This window comes from Caloenas nicobarica, chromosome 21 (assembly GCF_036013445.1).
Source record: "Caloenas nicobarica isolate bCalNic1 chromosome 21, bCalNic1.hap1, whole genome shotgun sequence".
Classification (NCBI taxonomy): Eukaryota; Metazoa; Chordata; class Aves; order Columbiformes; family Columbidae; genus Caloenas; species Caloenas nicobarica.
Window position 1 is genome coordinate 944,954 of NC_088265.1, and position 16,639 is coordinate 961,592.

Below are 16,639 nucleotides of genomic sequence, written 5' to 3' on the forward strand. Positions count from 1 at the left end.
TTATGTGCCCAATTTCCCCCCTGAGCCGCGTTGCAAATTGACTCCTAAGTGTCCCGTGAAATGGCTGCATAATTTGCACATTTGAGAAGCGGTGGCAGGAACACGTCTGAGAGCCGGGTGCTTTGCTTTGCTTCCTTCTCCACCTCGCTCGGTTTTCAGCTGGTTTTATTGCCAGCTTTCACCAGCCCCACGGCTCTCGCAGGGTTTAATTGCAGGGTCCGCGGGCTCTGCCGCTCTCTGAATGCATCTTCCCTCCCGTCCCGTCTTGAACGGCTCCAAAAAGTGAAGTTTTGCAGCTCTCAGCTCTGCAGGGGCCAGAGCCGAGGCCACGGCCCCTTCGGGCAGCCCGAGCCCCGGCCGTTCCCAGTGGCCGTGCTGAGGAGCTCCGCGGGGGCTCGGCAGCTGCTCCCCAAATCCCGCTGCGTTTTCCCAGTTGCTTTACTGGATGGGGGGATCAGACTGAAAGATTCCGATCCCCTTGATTAGGGCAGGCTTTGGATTAGGTTCTGAATTAGGTCAGGGTGTGGGATGTTTCGTCCTCCCGCTTTCCTGCATCTTTCCTGGGGCTCGGCTGAACTCGAGCCTCCCCGGGGGGCACGGGAACTGAAAGGGAGTGACACAGGTGACACAGGGACAGACACCACGGCCCAGCTCGGAGCAGCCCTGTCCCTCCCCAGCCCTCACCCCAGCGCCCCGTCCAGCTGAGCCTTTGGGGGAAAAAGGTCTTTGCTAGGAGGCAGAAAGTCCTTGAGCATCGGCAGCGGTGACGAGTGATTTCCCATGAAGATTAACCCATTTCTCAAGTCAAGAACAGCAGCCGTCCCCTCTGCGCTGAGGGGCGTTTGAGCGGCTCCGAGTCCTTCCAACAAATGAAAAACTATTAGTAAACGGAAACATTTTTAATGAAAACTGACCCAATTTTGAATGCCACTTCTCCTCCCACCTCAGGAATAGCGTGTGCCAGAGTTTGAGTGAAATTAGGTCATTGTTGAACAAAGGTCATGAAAGAACATGGAAAGTTTTTCAATGGGAAACCTCAGCTTTTAGGGCTTTTAGTGGAAATCCCCTCCCAAATAAAGTTATAAATAGAGTGACAAAACAGTGCCCAGAGCAAATCATCCCTGTGTTAACCCAGTATGCCCAGCTGGGTACTGCTGAAAAATCCAGCTTGAACCAACTGCAGATTTCTTCCCTTCTGACCTTCCAGAGAGGTTGGGGAAGAGACAGAAAATACCCTGGGGAGAACCCGACTTTTTTTCCTTGCTAAATCTTGGCATCGCTCACACGCGGCCGTGGCCGCCCCCCGCAGGGTGGGCTCCGGGGCTGTCCCTGCGCCTCTGCCCCGGCCCGTGCCCCCGGCCCATCGCGAGCGCTGGGACACCCGCCCTGCTGAACCAGAGCGCTCTTACGGTAAATACTGATCTTTCACAATCCCTGCTGGTGGGCCGATCCCGTTTCTCTGGAAGGGATTGCAGAGGCAGCTCCTTTCTGCAGAAAACCCGTGCGGATGAGGGCCAGATTTGGAATCCTTGGAAAACATTTACAAATAAGTAAATAAAAGTGAGAGCTTGGGGTTAAGCTTGCTCAGGAAAGTTTCCCAAAGTGCAGAGGGTAGTTGAGGGGGGCTCAAGCATCAGATCAGATTGTATCTGGTTTGGACAGCTGCTCAAGGCGCTGGTGGCAACTTCCCCGTCTGGTCTTGCAGGACCAGCTCCCTCCTGCCGCTGCCCATCCTGCTGCCACATGTGCCGAATTCAGAGCCCTGCTGCCACCCCATCCCATCCCATCCCACCCTATCCCATCCACCCCATCCCATCCCATCCCACCCCACCCCATCCCATCCATCCCATTCCACCCCATCCCATCCCATCCCACCCCATCCCATCCCATCCCACCCTATCCCATCCATCCCATCCCATCCCACCCCACCCCATCCCATCCATCCCATCCCACCCCATCCCATCCCATCCCACCCCATCCCATCCATGCCATCCCATCCCACCCCACCCCATCCCATCCGTCCCATCCATCCCATCCCACCCCATCCCACCCCATCCCACCCCATCCCATCCCATCCCATCCCACTCCATCCCAGTGGGACGGGTTCCTGCTGCCCCGCGTTTGGGGGTGGCTGCCCTCTTCTTCCATGTCCCGTCCTGCTGCTGGAGCATTGGACAGGCCAGATCCCAACCTCCAGAGCTTCCTCCAAACCCACATTTCCATCCAAGTGCATCTCAACCGCAGCGCTGGCAGTTTCACCACCATTCCCTCTCCTCCTCCTCCTCCCGGCCACGCCATTAGCATCCTCCCCGTGTAAATTTTAATGAATTGTCATCAGACCAATCACCAGTCAGCAAAACTTAATTTTACAAAAAGACAAAAAGAGGCTTTGCTCTAATTGATGGAAAATTGGTCGTTTCTTGTCAGGTTATTGTTCATTTCCCACCCGCTAATGACTCTGCTCCCGCCAGCCGTGCCCACCCGGCAGCCCCGGAGCATCGCGGCCCCGGCAGCTCTTGTCCTAAGCGGAGCCATTATGAAACCTGAGATGAAGAGGGATATTTTCATTAACAAACTTTCAAAAGGCGAACTAAAAAGGAGTGAGAAGAGAGATGATGTCCTGCCTGGCAGCCCCGAGGGGAGTGGCAGGAGCGATGGGAAGCGCTCGGCTGTTTTCATCACAGCACACGAGCAAACAGCATCAATAGCAGAGCCGATTACTATTTTGGATGCCTTTCTGTTTTAATTGCCCAAGATGAGAGACAGGTAAACGAGGCTGGAGCCCTGGTGCAAATCCAGCAGAGCTTTGCTGAATTTGTGGCCTTAGACACCAGAACTGGCTTTTAACAGGGCTTGAACCAGATAGTGTCCCTTTATTGCAATGTTCTCAGAATGGGGAACAAAAAGCATGTCTAATTTTCTTTCCCTTCAAATATTGGCAGCCCAAAGGAAAACAGACCTGCCTCACGCCATTCCAACCGTGGTTATTTACGGGTCAAACTGCAGTAGTGCCAGGGACCCTGCTCTGCTCCCATCGTGTTCGCTGTGGTCTGAACACACCGTGTCGTACGTGGAGCCGTGGCCCTGGCGCAAGGCAGCCCGGCTGGGTCTACACAGGCTATTACGGTAATTTGATAAGCCGGTTCTTCGTGATATGAATCTTTGCCTTCGTTAAAGGGAGAAAAAAAAAACCAACATTGCGTTTTGATGGCTCACAGGGACAGTTCATTAAGCAATCAACTCTTTTAATGAAATATTTCTTTGTTAAAATATTCATTGATCTGCCACGGTTTTGCATGGAGAAAGGGAAGGTCCATGTCCCAAATGCTTTTCTGTTGAGTCTTCCCAAGCACACACTGAAACCAGCGGGTTGTGCCCCGGCCCTGCAAACACGGAAATTCAGGAATTCACCATCAGCCCTTGGCCGGCGCCTTTCGGGGAGCCCGGCCGAGACCTGGGCTGGAACAAGGACCTGGGGCGTTCTGGGTGCTGCTTCTTCCCCCCTTTATCACATTTTTGTGCCTAATGATCGCTGACGTTTTACATGTTGGGTTTGGGTCGTGTTTGGAGGAAGCTGGGTGCCACGCGGGGACGTCGTGGCAAAGACAGGGAAAGTTGGGCCAAGAGTGAGCAGAGATGGGTAACTGGGGCAGAGCCAGCGGTGTGGGGGCAGAGGGGTCCCCAGGGAGGGGCTGGTTCTCCCTGCGAGGGGACAGGGCACAGCGCAGCAAAGGTTGTTTTACATCCCACCAGGATCCGGCCAGATGCTGTGGCCCTGGTGGAAGAGCAGGGAAGAGGGAGCTCAGAGAGCCGGGATGGAAAGCACTGGCAGAAGAAGAAAGAGAGGAGGGGAAAAAGAATATATCAAAGAGTGAGAAATGAACAACTGCAGACAAAGCGCCGAATCTGGCCTCCCTCCTCCCTTCTCCAACCTTACACCATGAGTAATCCCCGCTGCTCAGCACCGTGACGACTCAGACAAGTAGTCACTGTGTGCGGGTAAGCATCTCCCGAAGGAAACAATGCAGACGTCCTGCTCTGGATGAGTAACATTATTTGAAAAGCAGATAAATGGAAAGAAAAAAAAAAAAAGAGGAGAAAGGAAAAAAAAGCCCAACGGCACATGCCGATGGGGAGAGAGAAGCCAGGCGCCCTGTGTCTCCGTGTGCCGGTGGCACGGCACGGCACGGTACACGGGCTTCCGAGTGGGGTCCGGCTCCGCGGCCCCTCAGCTCTCAGGCTCCTTCCCCTTCCCGCTGAGGCTTTGCAGGCGCGAAGGAAAATTGGTCACTGTCGGGGCCCCCCACGGCTCATCCTTTTCTCCGTGGGTGGGAGCAGCACACCCAGGCGCCGGGGTTTTTGCCTCTCTGCTGTTTCTCCTTTAACTGCAGCCTCAGCTCACTAAAGCCCAGCTGAGCCGGTCTGTCTGACCCTTCTCTGGCTGTGCAACGAGGGGAAACTGAGGCACGGTACAGCTGCAAGCCAGAGGGGCTGCAGAGCCCCCCCCGGGCTCTGAGGCTCTGCCTGGGATGCTGCACCCCCGGAACATTTCCCCCCACGTCTCCCCTCTGTGTGCAGCTCCAGGGGTGTCGGGATCCCCCTCCCCAGGGGGCTGTTCGCCTGCGCGGGTGCCGCTGTCGGGTGGAGGGTGACGGGGACATGCTGGCCAGGGCGGGGGATGCCAGACCCCGGGCAGACGGCAGCCTGTCGCTTTAACATGCAGCCGGGAGCCTCTCATCACTTACAGTAACTCGGTGCATCATTTCTGTGCCTTACGCAAGAGGCGAGCGGGGTCCAAGATCCCGGCGTCACGTCCGGGCAGAGCCCGGTCCTGAGCATGGGCCGAGCGGCCGCGCCAGCATCTCCGCGGGGTTCCAGGGATCCGGGGACCCCCCTTGGCAGCCCTGTGCCGGCGGGGGGTGCACTGGGGGATCCCACACCCTTTGTGCTGCGGCCGTGCCCGGGGCTGCTGGGGGCAAACGCTGCCGAGATGAACCCCGGGGGAGGCGAGGGAGGGGGCGCAGGGCTGGGATCGGGGTGCTCCACCAACTGCGTGAAAACAGCTGGTGTATTTTGGGTGGAAAAAACAGCTTTTCTGCTCATCTGTTGAAATTTCCACCTTGGGAGGGACGGGAATTTGGGGCTCAGCTGTGTCAACACACAGGTCCCGCCCCAAAACACTGCTCTGGAAGGGAAAAAGTAACTTTCTTCCCTTGTTCTCCCTATTTTGCCATTCCCTGTTTTCTTCTTTCTCTTCTTTCCATGTGGTTTTTCCTTCATTTTGCCTTGAAAAGAGGGAGAAAAATCTGAGACAAAGCAGGCAGCAGAGGAGTTCAGGGAACCTGTTCACATCATCAAACACAGATTTTTCAATTGAGCATCTTTAAAAAAGTCAGGTTTTCTTTTTGAAGCTACTCTTCACCTAGAAGAAAAAACAGGAAACAAAATGAGATGTTCTCCACTCCCGTTTGCCAGAAATGGCCAATCCATAACCTGTGGCGAAGCGGCTTTGGATCTGGCTCGGAAGGGACTTTCCCGGACGGATGAGGATGCTGCAGGTTCAGAGCTGCTTTGCCTTGAGTGGGATTTAGGACAAACCCGAACTGGCCTTTTCCGTGGCAGATTTCAACTGTCAGCCTCACGGCAAACTGAGAATGAGCCTTTCCAGGCAAACATGGCATTGAAAGCCTTTGGTTGAAAAGTTTCGCTTTTTAAAGATTTTCAATATTCTGGTTAGAAAAGCAGATACTTTTTGGAGGAGAGAAAAATCTTTGCCAGGAAAAGCCATTTCCCACAGGCAAGAGTTTGGGGATGGATCGCAGAGGCGTGAGAGCGAAGATGGGCAGGGAGGAGCTGGGGTGTCATTGTCCCAGAGACGACAGTCACCGCGGTGCTGCCCATCAATCACCCCAGCAGCTCCTGTCTCAGTGCTTGAGAACCAAATGATTGATCCCAGAGCTGGAAATCCTGCTGCCTCTGCTGCACCCTTTTGGAGGGGACGCATGCCCCGAGCTTTGCCTGTTGCAGAATAAAGGAAGATTTTCCCTTCCTTTTTTCCCTCTCTCTCTTTTGGGAGTTTAGCGCTGTAGCACAAGCATCCATGGTCTCCCTTGTTGTTGCCCTCCTGGGAATCTGCTGACCGTCCCTCCGCATCCCTAATGTCCCCAGAATCTCCTGGCTGTCTCGCCACATCCCTGATGTCCCCAGAATCTCCTGGCTGTCTCGCCACATCCCTGATGTCCCCAGAATCTCCTGGCCATCCCTCCGCACCCCTGATGTCCCCAGCCATGGGCTTTCCAGCTGTTGCAGGTCCCTTGGAGACCAAACCCCACCAAGCGAGTTGCTGTATGAAGCCGCGACCCAAGCCCGGTCAAGCCATGTCTCCTCACCCCAATTCCTGCTCGCTCCTGTTTTTCTGGCGGCTGACACAGATGGACAAAGGGGGATCTTCGGGCCACGCTCAGTGCACAAACTCCCCTTGGTGGAACGCTGCCCGTGTCTTTTTGTGCAAATCCTTCCCACTCGAATGCCATTTGATGTCTTCAAAGGGGCTATTCTTATATCGAGAAAAGAGGGCAAGCGCAGGTTTGACAAGGCTCGTCCCTCAGAGCTATTTTTCGCTCAGAAAAGTGCCACTTTGGGATTAAAAAATGTACGTTCTGTTTTTCATAGGCTGATATTTGGGAATAACTCATAAAGTCAGAATAGTCGGTATTAGGGTATAAATTTGGGGAGGCGAATGGGAAACCAGCAAAGCCGTCCCTGCCCGAAGGAAGCGGAGCCCTCCCCGCCCGCAGCCCCGGCCGGTGCCCCCGCGCCCCAGAACCCCCAACCGGCGCCTCTGCCCCCCCGGGCCTGGTTCTGCAGGAGCCCCAGCACTGCCTGGAACAGGACGAACCCTCCGGAAAACCCCGGGCCTCCCGAAGGGCTGGGCTTACACCCGGGTTCAAGGCCAGGCGTAGCCTAGGAGCCAGTCCGGCGCTCATGGTGCTCCCAGCCGGCCCTGCCCTCGCCCCCGTTGTGTTTGTCCCCTCGAGGGAAGATCTTTTGGGGAACAAAACGGATGGGTTTCCTGGGATCTTTGCTGGAGCCACCAGAGCTTGTGGCTGGCGGGGATCCGGCTTTTCCATCACACAGAAATTCCCAGATACAGACCCTTCATTCAAGAATAGATTATTTAAAAGAAACCCACAAGTTTTTTTAAATACTTTTCATTCCACTTTCACATTTTAAAACTAGTTTATTGTCCATAAAATGGAAATTTCAAAAAAGCTGCTTTTGAAGTAAAAGAAAAAGACGTCGAGCGGTCACACTTTGGTGCTGCTGAAGCATGCTGGCTGCGACACTGCGCAGAACACTTTATTTCACTCCCGCGTGAGATTTGGACCATCCGTCCCCAGCCCACGCAGGTCCCTGCGGCAGGTGGGACCGTCGCCTCGCGAGGTGCCGCTCTGAGCTCAGAGCCAGGCTTAGGGCAAGGCCGGGGCGCCGAGCCCGCTCCACGGCCCCCCCCGCGCCTGCGCGATGCTTCGGGTCCAGCATCCTCACGGAGGTTTAGAGCCCCCATCCAGATGTTTGGGTCCATAATCCGGGTGCTGGTTTGGGTCCAGCACCCTGACATGAGTTCTCCTCCCCAAAGGGCTCTGGGGACCCTCTCTCGGGGCCAGGACGGGATGTTGGGGTGTCACGGAGCCAGGCCGGGGGCTGTGGGGGTCACCAGCTCAGCACCTCGCTGTTCCCATCTGTAAAATGGGGTCAGCAGCTCTGTCCTGGGTCTGTCCCGTGCACATTGCGGGTGGGGGTGTGTGTCCCCCCAACACCCACGGCCATCCGCGCCCCAGTGCCTCAGTTTCCCTCCCGTGAACCCCCACCCAGCCCCAGGGCATCATTTTACCCCGGGGACCAAACGCAGCAGAAACCAATTAGCACAGGCTTTTAATGAGCAAAACGCGGAGGGGAAGAGACTGGGGCGGAGAGAGTGTGCAGGGAGTTGGGGCGGCCCCCCCCCCCAAAAAAAAAAAAAAAAAAAAAAAGGGCGGGCAGGGGATGTGCGCCCCCCGCCCGCCGGGAGAGGAGGAGAAGGAAGGGGGGGCGGGCGGGGAAAGCGGCTGCACCTGCTTTAGAGGAACTATGGTAGGGCGGCCGGCGCCCGCCCCGCGCCGCCGCGCCCGCGCCGCCGCCGCGCCGAGCCGGACCTGAGCGGCAGCACGGCCCGGCCGGCCCGGGCTCACTCGGCCCGGCGCCGCCCAGCAGCCGCCGCAGGGCGCCAGGGCCGGCGGCGCCGCTGCCCGGGAGCCCCCGCCATGCCGCGCCGCTCCTGAGCTCGCAGCCCCGCCGCGGCCGCCCCGTCGGAAGTTTGGGGAAGGCGGGGGGGCGGGTGAGAGGCGGCGCGGCCGCATGCCCGCCGCGGACCCCGGCGCTCGGCGCGACCAGGTGGGTGAGAGCGGAGCGGGAGCGGGCGGGAGGGTCCGGCGTGTCCCCGCTCCCCTCGGCTGGAGTGCGCGCTGCCCCCGCCGCAGCGGCTGCCGGCGGAGGGGTTCGGGACGCCCCCCCGGCGCCGTCGCCACCGGCAGGTGTGGGGCGGGCGGGGGGGCCGGCCGCGTGTCCCTGTCCCCCCCGGGAGCGCGGCGGCTCCGTTCCCCGCGCTCGGCCGCGGCGCGCTCGGAAGTTTGTTGCGGCGCCCGGACAAAGGGAGCGGGGCCGGGGCTCGGGGCGGCGGGCGGTCCCGGGGGGGCCGGAGCTCGGTGCGCACCGGGGAGCGGGGGGGGGTCCCGGTGCGTGCGGCGTCCTGCCCGCCCCGGCTCCGTAACGCCCGGGGCAGCCCCGGCGGCGGGCGGGCGCGGGGGTCTCCGCCGCCCCCCGGGGCGTTTCATCGGCCGGCGGAGGGGGGGGGGGGGGGGCAGCCCCCTCGGGGAGAGGGGGGGTCGGACACCGGGAAACTTGCGCCGCCGCCGGGAGCGCCGCGCTGCCGGGGCCGGGGCCGCGCTGGGGTCCCGCACCCGGGAGAGGGGCTTCGCGCCGGGGGGAGCACGGCTGCCCCCGCCAGCCGCCCCTGCGCTCCCTTTGTTGATCCTTCCCATTTTTTCCCCGATATTTCTTTACTCCCCAACAGCGTTGTTTTAATGCTGGCTGCTTGGGGAGTTGGGGTGGTTGTTTTGTTGGGTTTTTTTCTCTTCCCCCCCCGCCATTGCTTTCAACTCGGCCCCAGCCCCTCCGCTCCACGCCGAGGAGCGGCCCAGCGGGCAGGATTGCCTCCTTTGAGATAAATCAGTAAGTCAGGCCCAAGTTTTGAAATTGCTGGGAGAAGCAGCAGCCGCCGTTCCCGTCAACCTGCAGCCAGACCGGCCGTCGCTCCGGCAGCGTCCTGGGAAATCCTCCGCGTGTCTAAAATAATAACCCAGACTGCGAGGTGAGGGGAGAGCAGGACAAACGCGGCTTCGGGTGCAGCTGGAGGATATTCGCGAGCGATTCCGGCAGGTTTGGTGCTGGAGGGGGGTTACGGCTGCGGTGAAGCCCCGTCCCGCGTCTCGCCCGTGCCCGCGGTTCACCTGGCTGCAAAGTTTGAGAGGCTTCGGCGTGTCTTTGTTTGAAAGGGGAGCGAGGTTGGGGATGTTTTTCCCGAGAGTTTGGGGGGATCTTTATATCCGCGACACGACACCCGCTGCCTGCGGGGGGTCTCCGCGGGCTGGCTCGGACGCTGCCAGCAGCGGCTACTAATAATATCGGCAATAATAATGTGTTTGGAAAGAGTTTTTATTATGGAGCTGTCGTCTTCTGGGAGCTGAGAAATTCCTGGGTAAAAATGGTTTAGCGAGGCTGGCGGCGGGTGGCTGGGAGCTCCGCTCAGCCGCTCCCATCGCGTTCCCAGCCCCGTGTCCGCCCTCGCTGTGAGATGCTCTCCCAGCCCCGGCAAAGTTCAGATATTTCTCAGATATTTCTTTTCTTCCCTGATCCGTCTCCCTTGTCTGGGTGATAAACAAACGCGCCTCTGTCTCTTCTCCCCTCTCCCCCTCTCTCCCGCTAAAAGAGAAAAGGCACTTCAGAAAGTGCTGCGTTAGCAGCAGATTGCTCTGAATATTTCTTTTGGTGGTCGGAAATCTGGTTTGAGTTGGCAGGCGCGTTTCGAAGGTGTGTATAGGAGAGAACAAGTGGAGTGTAATTGGTTTTTCTTTTTCCATTTGGGAGTGATTTTTTTTTTTTTTTCCCCCCTTCAAAAAAAAATAAGCGAAGGGCCGTCTGCCTCTCTCCCCTCCTGTGTACTTTTAAATACAAATAAAAATGTGCGTAGGGGAAAGCAGGAATAATTCACAGGCATCTGCAAACTCCACTTTGCTCCGCGTAGTGGTTGGGAAGTGCCTGCTTTGAAAACTTGCACTGGGATTTTTTTTTTTTTTTTTGCTATTCTTAATATAGTCCTAGAGGAATTTGTGTCCGAATTCCTCCCCAGGATCACTCGTCGGGTTCAGGCGGCTCTTCCATCCCCACCGGTCTTGCTGGGGGATCATGATACCCAGAGATTTGCCTTGTGCCACACTCAGAACCAACTCAGCATCGCGTTCAGACCTCACTTTTCCGCGAGCATTGTAAAGCTGTGGGGCATACAATAAAAATGTTATTAGTTTCTGTATTAAAAGGCTGGGTTGTTTTTAACCCAAACCAGAAGTAGGATTTACTTTTACAAATTTCTTCTTGTGTGTTAAAAATTTACGCGAGAAATGTGTTATGCTAGAGAACAGGCATTTGATGTTAAATCAACCCAACATGTGTCTGGCGCAGTCGGTGTGACCAGGTCCTGGGTGTTTGCGTGGACGTGTTCCCTCCGTGCCTCCCCGTATTCCCAATTAAATATAGCGAAGTCTCAGGCTCTTCTGAAATGTAACTCTTAATTTATTTTGTTTTATTTATTTTTTTTTTAATTCCCACCCCACCTTAAAGTCCATCAAAAAATGCAACGAGCCCCCAGGGATGGGTGGATGGTGAAAATAATCAGATTTGGAGAATGTGTCCCATTCCCCCCTTTTTATTTATTTTTGTCCCCGCTCTGCGTTGCCGAGCTCGCACTGGGAAGGGAGACGCGTGGGGGAGAAGGGACGAATTTCTGGTGCGGAGCCGGGCAGCTCTGCCAGGGCTGCGGAGCCCTTTGTGGTGCCGGGGCAGGCGGGGAAGAGCCTCCCCAGCCCTCCCGCTCCGCAGATAACGCTCCGAGCTCCCTTTTCAGATGCTGCCTCGGTTTTTTTTTAGTTTTAATTTACTAGGTGTTGCCTGTTTTTTGTTGTGGGTTCCCCCACATGCCCAGCTGCTTTCGGTGGGCGTTTGGGACAGGGACGATCCGGGTCGATCCCTCACCAAAGCCCAAACCGCTCGGAGGAACCGGCCCCGTCGGCAGCGCCAAGTTGGACCTGGTGGAGGAGAGAGAAGTGCGGGAGGACGGGACCGGCCGGAGAAATCCCCCCGAACCTCTGCCCCCCGGGGATGCGGCACCCAATGGGGTCCCAGAGCCCGGGGGGGGCGGTGGGTGCCCCCGCTCGCCGGTTGGGGTGAGGGAAGGGGGATGCGGTGGATGGAGAGCGGTGAGGGGAGGGCTGGGACTCGGCGTGCAAACATAGCGAAATGAAATAAAACGGATTAGAGTTGCTGCTGGGGGGAGGAGGGAGGTGGGGAAGGGGCTGATACTGAAAAAAAAAATTTAAAAAATTAAAAATATCTGTAAACGCCATGTCCAGCCCCAGTCACCTCCCTGCCCTGCGGGAAAGACGGCGGCTGTGGGTTTTACATCCTCGTTGGGAAGGGAAGAGCAGGACGTGTTTAAAAAAAATCTGTGCAATGTATAAAATCAAGTGACACTAAAATATCTACTGCGGGCCCTCGCCCTTTCTCTCCTAATAACCCGGCAGGAATGCGAGTGCACTCAGTTGTGAAGTTGCTGCCCGGAGACCTGGGAGCTTTTCTTTGCTGCCGCTGGGGAGGGGGATGCTTTGAGCTGCTGCTGTTTGTGTCTCGCTGTGGGGCTGGGGAGGGGGGCGACGCTCAGGCTTTCAGGTTTTTCTCTCCTTTTATTTTTTTTTTTCTTTTCCCCTTTTCCTCTTTTCCTCGTTGGTCCTGCGGGGGGGCGGCCGGGGGAGCAGAGGTGCGGTGCTGGGTTTGCTTTGTGGCAGCAAGGTGGGGGGCAAGCGGAGCCCCCCCCGCACGGGCTCTTTCTTCCCACCGGAGAAAGGCGGGAGAGCACAGAGCTCCCGGCTTTTCTTTCGCTTCTTTAGAAGAAATACACGTTTATGGCTCTTTGCGTCGCTTTTCCCACCGCAAAGTGGGGTTTGGGAGGCTGAAATACTTAGGGAAATTCTCTTGTTTACGGAAGGGAGAGCTGGGGTGGGTTTTCCTCTTCATCCCCATTCCCCACTGGCGGTTTGGAAGCACGGGAGAGCCCCGGGTCCTGGCTGGCAGGGGGTTTGTGGGGTTTGGGGACGCTCCTGCTGCTCACACCCCAACATCTCCCCAGGTGTGGGGGGTCCCACCTCCTCGGGGGCCACCCCGGGTTTATCCCGTCTCTGCACCGGAGCTCCCGACGTGACCCCGCTGCCACCTCGGCGTCACCTGCCGCTTCTGGAACTGGAAACTTGAAATTTCCTGTCCCGTCTCCTTGGATTTCCAGCTGCTCTGGCGCGGCCGCGGGGGTCACACGGGGCAGGGGGCACCTCGCAGACCCTCTGCGCGGCTGGTCCTGTCCTGGGGGGGAAGGGGAGAAATAAAACTGCAAATGCACTTGGAAACCCATCGTTCTCCTCAGAAGATGTAAAAATCCTCTGTGCGCTGGTTCTGGGGACCCAGATGCACCTGAGAGGAACGCTGGTGTAGCTGCTCGCTTGAACATAAACCCCGGGGCTGTGGCCCCGGGTTTGCAGCGAGTCGCCGGCTGGCGCGACCCTGCGAGCAGCCGCGCTGGGAGAGCCGGACCCCGCGGGCGACGGCCAGCGCTCGCGCCTTTTATCGTGCAGCAAAACCTGCCCCCTCCCCTCGCTCCCTGTGCTGCACCTTTCGAAGCCAAATACAACTTGCAGATCAGAATGGGGCTGGGCACAGCTTGAAAAGCTTCCTATTTTTTTTTTCCCCCCCTGCTGCAAGTGTTCATTCTGTAAAATACAGCAAAGAGGGTTGTTTTTTTTTTAAGCTTTTCCTAATTTAACCCCCTTTTGGCAATCACATAGGCAAGTCTCTGTGATAAAACGTGTTGCTGGTAACCAGACTGCCTGTGACAGAAGGGTGTTTGCAAGTGGAACAGGACCGGGGAAAGGGGAGAACTGAGAGGCAGAAGCAGCGGAGGAGGAGGAGGAGAGCTGCTCCTTCGGAGGTCGGCGTCACGTAACCCGTCTGTCCGCCGCCTTTTATTTTATAAAGATCCTGCTGGAGGAGAGATTAGATCAGGGGACGGAGCTGGAGGGAAGTCGTGAAGGGATTGCGATGTTGCGTGCGGCAGTGGGCACGGCCGTGACGGTACATGGTACCCGGACAAATGAGCCCCTTGTGTGCAAAGCACTTGGCGCGGGGAGTTGGGATCCTGTCTTTATTATTTTAAGGGAAAAAAGAAAAAAAACCCAACAACTATGTTTGCGATCAGCTCCGCCAAGCAGCGAGCTCAGGTGAAGCGAGCCGGTGTCAGCGTTCACCGGCCCCAGGCGACACTTGCCGCCCGGCTCTCGTGTCCCGGCGAGTTGGCAAAAAGTCCTTGCTGTGTGTTCCAGCGGAAACCATCCCCTTGTGCCGCCGGGTCCAGATCAGCAGCAAAAACATGATTATTTTTTAGCAAAATAAGGGAGTGGCTGCAAAGTGGGAGGAAATTTCTTCTGGTCCCAACGGCTCGGCTCTGTCAGGGGCTCCTGGGTGTGTTTATCAGAAGCGACAAGTGCGATTATAAAACTTTTTTTTTTTTTTGGAAGATTAATTTCAAAACCATGGAAAGATGCAAAAAAAAAAAAAAAAAAAGATACTAGAGGATGAAAAAATTCCCATGGGGGGCCCCAGTTTGGCGGTGATTGGGAAGCTGTTAATTCTGCCTCACTGGTAAAACCTCCTCCCCGTGAGCGGCTCTGGCGGGAGGGGGCACCGGGAAACCGGCCGGGCTGGGGAGGAGGAGGAGAGGGAGGAAGGCCCCGCGCGATGGGTGCGTGCTCTGTGCTGTGTGGGCTGTTTGGCAGCTCCACGGCTCGGGGAGGTGCCGTCCCGGGGGATGTTTTTGTTCGGGCACAGATGCTCCCGTTTAACCAAACCCGGGGCTGTGGGGGGGCCGTGGCCGGGATGAGCCGCTCGCCTGGAGCGGGCGGTGTTGAAACACCGTATTTCAACACACCTTTGCCAGGTTGCTGGCAGAGCTGGGTTTATGTAGTGGGATTTAACTGCACCGAGGCCAATAAAAGCATAAAATACCAACGGTGCCGTGCGGGGAGCGAGCGCGTCCAGGGCAGGGCAGCCGAGCATCGCGCTGCGGAGCCGCCTCGGGGGCCGGGAGCTGTCGGAGCCCTGACCCAAACCCTCCGGCCCTTCCCTTGCGTCCTCCGAGTCTTGGATTATTCTGCAAACCGTAGATTTTAGGTGAGTGACTTTCTTTTTGCCTGCTTATTGTGAATCTGTGAGCCGGGGACTGTCCTTTATTTGTTTGCCCCAGTGAGTTCTGGCTGGGGACCACCTTGGAGGAGCTGCCGTGGGCTTGGGAAAGCCGTCTTCAGCCTTAGGAAAGAGGGACAGTGGAGGAAGGCTCTAGGTAGGTTGCTTTATGCAAAATATGACTTATGAGCAAAGGATGCGCTGGGATCCCGTCTGCCCAGGATGTCCCTTCCTCCTGGTGGCCCCTCGCCTTTGGTTTTGTGCCCGCGGATTGTGCGCAGCTGCCGGTCAGCGGGGATGTGTGCGCAGTGACTTTGCGGGTGTGTTTGCACAGTGACTTTGTGCCGGTGCTCCTTGCTGCGGGGTTGCTGGCTCGTCTGGAGCTTGCGCTGGGCTGCTGGCGTGTTGGGTACCATGTGTCGTGATGGATCACGGTGCGGCGGCGGCGACAGCCACCACGGGATGGGGTTTCTGGCACAGCCCACCCTACTCGGGCCACAGCGTGCTGGCTGCTTTTGGGGGATGTTCCTGGCTGCAGGACTGTCCCCAAATGCCTTTGGGACATGAGGCTTCAGGGGCACGTTGGCGATCCCATGGCCCCGCATCCCTGTCCCGCTCCCGGCTGGGAGGGGTGGGGGGGACGGCGAGATGCTCCGGGCCACCCCGGGGGTCACCCAGCGGGCTGGTCCTTCCTGCGGGGTCTCCCGGCCGATCCCTCCTGATGCAGCCAGACCTGATGCTGGGGGAGAAAGGCCCTGGAGCGCGGGGTAACTCGGATCTCAAATACAAATACAGCATCACTGGACCTGTTAAGAAACAGGAGGAGAGAAAATAAAGAGAGGAGAGTGTCCCATAACTTCTGTGGCACGAAGTGTGGATTTTGCAAATGTGCTGTGCCAGGCATAGCTGCAGAACCCCTTCCTTTGCCCAGAGGGACTTGGGTGGGGGCGAAGCTGTGCTTTTATCTGCTGCTGTCCCCAACTTCGTCCTTAGCCGAGGTTGTTTCCAAAGTATTTAGGTTTTCTGCTTTTATCCCCCAACTGCTTTCCCCACAGTGAAGTCGCTTCCTGACCAGAGCGATGCTGGTTTTATTTGGCATTTCTGCAGCGGGGTTCTGGAAGGCTGTGGTTTGGTTTACGGGCAGGGAGGGTCTCCCCTCCCCATCCCGTGCTGCTGTGCCCTGCGCTCGGCTCCGGCTCTGCTGGGAGCGTGGTTTGGTGCACCGGGCTGCGCCTGCTCCGCCTGGCACAGATGTTCGCCATTAATAAATTAAAACCTCAAAATCGACATGATTTCTCATTTGGAAAACAAAAGAGGCGTTTGTCCCCTGCTGTGCGGGTAAATGTGGGGCTGGGGGAGGAGGAGGGTGCTGCTGTGCGTCCCATCGCTCCCAATTTGTCTCAGCCTCTCAGCGCCCCAGTGCGGGGTCCTCCTGCCCCCCAGTGGGTCCCATCCCTCTGAAGGATGCTCGGGGCTCTCTGGATGCAGCGGGCAGGTCGGGGTCGTTCTCTACTCGGCATGGTTCTATTCAGGTTATTCACACTTTTCCTTTTAAACCAGGTTTTTATTTATACCTAGCGAGGCAGAGTCTGCTTTTAGGGCCTGTTTCAAAATCCCTTGAAGCCTTTCCCTTGATGCTGATGGGCTTGAGCCCTGAACAAATGTCCTTTTCCCTGGGAAGTGGAACCACAGCTCCAAATCTGGGTCAAACTTCAGGGCTGTTGAGCAGCTGTGTCCATGGATCAAACGCCGCCTTGTTCCCGCACCACGCAGGTACGGCACCGGTGCGGACACCGGCATCACCGGCCGTGTGGCTTGGCAAAAACAGCGCTGGAGCGATTTCCTCCTGGGTCACTGGGTTATAGAGCCGGTGGTTTTAAAATACTCCCTGATGAAAAGGCTGGTCCGTTTAGAAATGCAATGAGATGGAGTGTGACAGGCGAGGGGACTCGTTTGGGGATTGATGCTGGCTTTGGGGAAGGTCGATGCCATCTGGTCACTTGTGTCGGCCGTGCCAGAGCGCTGGATGCTGCAGTGGGGAGTG

The 16,639-nt window shown here is 57.3% G+C and overlaps 1 protein-coding gene across 4 annotated transcripts in view; it reads left to right on the plus strand.

Moving 5' to 3' along the window:
- Positions 1 to 8,330: 8,330 nt before the first annotated feature.
- FOXP4 (forkhead box P4) overlaps positions 8,331 to 16,639 on the plus strand; it is a 54,942-nt gene continuing 46,633 nt past the window's right edge. For all 4 annotated transcript variants that reach the window (XM_065649285.1, XM_065649286.1, XM_065649287.1 and 1 more), the window contains exon 1: positions 8,331 to 8,433. The gene's annotated coding sequence lies outside the window, so the exon portion shown is untranslated. The remainder of the gene's footprint in view (positions 8,434 to 16,639) is intronic.